The sequence below is a fragment of the Paramisgurnus dabryanus genome, chromosome 6, assembly GCF_030506205.2.
Source record: "Paramisgurnus dabryanus chromosome 6, PD_genome_1.1, whole genome shotgun sequence".
NCBI classification, from domain to species: Eukaryota; Metazoa; Chordata; class Actinopteri; order Cypriniformes; family Cobitidae; genus Paramisgurnus; species Paramisgurnus dabryanus.
The window spans coordinates 35,380,652-35,385,219 of NC_133342.1; the positions used below are offsets into that span (position 1 = coordinate 35,380,652).

Consider the following 4,568-nt stretch of genomic DNA (forward strand, 5'->3'; position numbering starts at 1 on the left):
CGCCTGCCAGGATCCAGTGATGACGCTTAAGACGCACCGCACGCCGTGAGTAGTTCCACTTTTAAGTCTTTGGCGCACGAGAGATGGGCATAGTTCCATAAGAACGTAGCCCGTTTCTAAATACCCTAAAACTACTCCGGCAGTCAAGGGCAAAGGTGAGCCTTACACTGACCGCCGTTGTGCCCATAAGGCCCTCGGGTTTAGGTCGCTTCCGGGTGCTGCCATTAGATTTGCTGGTTTCCTAGCTCGGGATGCAGCGCCCTGGCCGGGACTAGCGGCTTGGGAGGGCAGGCAGGGGCCGCAGTTCCTCCCAAGGTCCTGCATCCCGAGCTAGGATACAAGTAAATCTAATGGCAGCACCCAGGAGCACCAGGCTTACACATTTAATGACAGGGTGGTTGGTTGGTTGGGCCATACATGTCTTTGGAATTTTGCCCATCTCTGGACATACCACTGCTTCGTGGTGTTGATGTATCGATACCATGACGCAGCGCCTTGTTTCCTTCACAGGGAGCCGGGTTGCGCTGCTGAGACGCTGCGCGACGGAGGATCCCACGAACAAAGACTCTCGCGGGGCTCCTCGCCTGCCAGGATCCAGTGATGACGCTTAAGACGCACCGCACGGCGTGAGTAGCTCCACTTTTAAGTCTTCGGCGCACGAGAGATGGGAATAGTTCCATAAGAATGTAGCCCGTTTTTAAATACCTTTAAACTGCTCCGGCAGTCAAGGGCAAAGGTGAGCCTTACACTGACCACCATTGTGCCCATAAGGCCCTCGGGTTTAGGTCGCTTCCGGGTGCTGCCATTAGATTTGCTTGTTTCCTAGCTCGGGATGCAGCGCCCTGGCCAGGACTAGCGGCTTGGGAGGGCAGGCAGGGGCCGCAGTTCCCCCCAGCGTCCTGCATCCCGAGCTAGGAAACAAACAAATCTAATGGCGGCACCGGGGAGCACCTGGCTTACACATTTAATGACAGGGTGGTTGGTTGGTCGGGCCATACATGTCTTTGGAATTTTGCCCATCTCTGGACATACCACTGCGTCGTGGTGTTGATGTATCGACACCATGACGCAGCGCCTTGTTTTTTCACAAGGAGCCGGATTGCTCTGCTGAGACGCTGCGCGGCGGAGGATCCCACGAACAAAGACTCTCGCGGGGCTCCTCACCTGCCAGGACCCAGTGATGACGCTTAAGACGCAATGCACGCCGTGAGTAGTTCCACTTTTAAGTCTTCGGCGCACGAGAGATGGGCATAGTTCCATAAAAATGTAGCCCGTTTTTAAATACCCTAAATCTGCTCCGGCAGTCAAGGGCAAAGGTGAGCCTTACACTGACCGCCGTTGTGCCCATAAGGCCCTTAGGTTTAGGTCGCTTCCGGGTGCTGCCATTAGATTTGCTGGTTTCCTAGCTCGGGATGCAGCGCCCTGGCCGGGACTAGCGGCTTGGGAGGGCAGGCAGGGGCCGCAGTTCCTCCCAGGGTCCTGCATCCCGAGCTAGGATACAAGTAAATCTAATGGCAGCACCCAGGAGCACCAGGCTTACACATTTAATGACAGGGTGGTTGGTCGGGCAATACTTGTCTTTGGAATTTTGCCCATCTCTGGACATACCACTGCGTCGTGGTGTCGTTGTTTTGACACCATGACGCAGTGCCTTGTTTCTTTCACAGGGAGCCCGGTTGCGCTGCTTAGACGCTGCACGGCGGAGGATCCCACGAACAAAGACTCTCGCGGGGCTCCTCGCCTGCCAGGAGCCAGTGATGACGCTTAAGACGCACCGCACGCCGTGAGTAGTTCCACTTTTAAGTCTTCGGCGCATGAGAGATGGGCATAGTTCCATAAGAATGAAGCCCGTTTTTAAATACCCTAAATCTGCTCCGGCAGTCAAGGGCAAAGGTGAGCCTTACACTGACCACCGTTGTGCCCATAAGGCCCTCGGGTTTAGGTCGCTTCCGGGTGCTGCCATTAGATTTGCTGGTTTCCTAGCTCCCCATGCAGCGCCCTGGCCGGGACTAGCGGCGTTGGAGGGCAGGCAGGGGCCGCAGTTCCCCCCAGGGTCCTGCATCCCGAGCTAGGAAACGAACAAATCTAATGGCGGCACCCGGGAGCACCAGGCTTACACATTTAATGACAGGGTGGTTGGTTTGTCTGGCCATATATGTCTTTCGAATTCTGCCCATCTCTGAACATACCACTGCTTTGTGGTGTCGATGTATCGCAAAAGAGGTTAAGTAGGGAATTGCAATCCATTCTGCCAAATCTCTTGCAACATTCAAGAAACAATTAAAAACCCATCTCTGAGAGGGTCACGAGTAGTTGTAACGGGACACCATTCGTCAAACTTTTATGACCCCCTCCCCCACCCGTTGACAGGTCGTTTTTATGACCCCTTTGACAGGGGGGCGGGACCATCAATCAAAATCTGTACAAGTTGTCAACTTTAGACAGAAAGTATTTAATGGCTTTATTGCCGGTCATTTAGAGTGATTGTTTTTCCTGAGTGTGTTTTATGTCAAGCGTATGGTGTCATTAAACATGACAGGTTGTGTTTGTGACATTTGCTGTCTATCACCCCTCCCTTTTCGACCCGTGCGAGTCTCACCACTGCGTGTCACACCGCGGGTGTGTTGTTGAATCTACAGTTTTGCAACATTAAAAGTTTATTTTAAGGCAATCACTAATCATATATATATATATATATGTATATATATATATATATATATATATATATATATATGTGATTAGGTGTAACTGGTTAAACTTAAAGCCGATATTTTCTATCGAACTAGTCTATTTTCTGTTCAGACACAAAGTTTTCTGATGGTGATATTATGTCAGTGTGTGTTTGTGTGGGGGTTGTGTGCTGTAATCTTTGAAAGTTTTATGACCGAACCTTTATTGGGGAGCGACAAGAGATCTCCGGCATCAGTTTGGATGGAGCAGCGCTGTTATACTCAAGTCTATTGGTATGTATGTGTTTCGCTGTGTTCGTTTCATTATTTTGTCTGATTATTTAAAAACTAAAAATTCGATCTCTGGTCTTGCAGCGAAATTGTCTAAGTTGGTATTTACTATTCCTGCTAAATCGCGGAGAAGAGTGGAATGAACAAAAAGTCAGACCGTGACTAGAACCACCAGCAGCGTAACAAGGAAATCTTGGAGCAAAGAGACGCCGAGTGGCTCGTTGTCCGGTGTGTATTTATTTAACCCTGTTACAATAGATTTAAACAAACTGGTTTGTTTTTAATATTTTCTAATAACATGTGTTATCTGTTTTAAAGGTTTGGATATCAGCGGTAAAGCGAACGTTGTGTGTACTATTGCAAAATATATATAGCGGATCTCCACGGTACGTTTATGTTGTATAAGAAAAAAGTTGTTTTATTTAGATATTTGTCCTAATAACTTGTTTTTATCTGTTTACAGGTTAGGATACAGACCACAGCGCTTTGGACGTATCTTTAAAAAAGAGAAAAATCAGAGACTTTTTGGATTTGTCTGGGGGACATTTTAAACATTTTGTGACAAATTGGATTTAAAACATTTCGGATATTGGATACCTAGTTTGATATGTCCACAGAGATTGTTTAAGACGTTTTCACCTCATTTTAGGGTTTATTTTTAATTAAAGGCTTCTTAAAACATGTATGAAAATGTGTATATTATACAATGAGTCTTATATTGTCTGCTCTGACAAAAATAAATTATTATTTTAGATTTTAGGTCAAATGACTGCGTGTGTTTTATGTCAAGCGTATGCTGTTATGTTTAATGACGGTTCGTGTGTGACAGCTCGTGTTTTGGCATTCGATGTCAGCACTCACCCCTCCTCCCTACTGTCTCACAAGCCATGCATTCATTCACAGGGGTACGTGTTGTAAAGCGAGTAAAGATTTCTAAAACCCATTACGGGGGTCAAAAAAAGTAAATCTTTATTTTAGATTTAGACAAATCATGAACAATGCTATAATTAAAACTTTTGTTTGTAACATCACAAGTTATTTAATTAAATATTCCATATACGGGTATAGTTTAAGCAAAGACCTGAGTCATTGCTACAATCTTTAGACGACAGTCTAAACTAAATAAAATTTTAAACGGTTTCAGGAACTCTGTGAACCTTTTCATAACCTGCTCTATAGTTTCACGCGTATTAAAGATCCGGCGGAGCCTGACAAAGCGCCGGGTGAGTGTTCATATATGCCGTTTTAAATTAAAGTTAATAAATGTAATTCTGTCCACTATGGCAAAATAGGGGTTTTATTTTAGATTTAGGGGATTCTTTAACCAAGGATCTGATTAAGACATGCACCGATGGTGTCAGAGAACTTGTATCTGACGTTAATAAACTTTTTAAATGTTTTTAAGACGTCTTAACCACATTTTAGGGTTTATTTTTAATTAAAGTATTCTTAAAACATGTGTAAATATGCGCATATTATACAAAGAGTCTTATATTGTCTGCTCTGACAAAAAATAAATTATTATTTTAGATTTTAGGACAAATGTCTGCGTGTATCTTATAAATACAACTTGATAATACGCTTGTTTTGTCAAGAGACTTTTTTAAA

At 45.1% G+C, this 4,568-nt stretch overlaps 1 long non-coding RNA gene across 1 annotated transcript; it reads left to right on the top strand.

Moving 5' to 3' along the window:
* Positions 1 to 2,726: 2,726 nt before the first annotated feature.
* On the top strand, positions 2,727 to 3,719 carry LOC135741606 (uncharacterized). The gene is made up of 4 exons (XR_010529540.2): positions 2,727 to 2,963; positions 3,045 to 3,188; positions 3,279 to 3,346; positions 3,424 to 3,719. It is a non-coding gene; the product is annotated as an uncharacterized lncRNA (long non-coding RNA).
* The last annotated feature ends 849 nt before the right edge of the window (positions 3,720 to 4,568 follow it).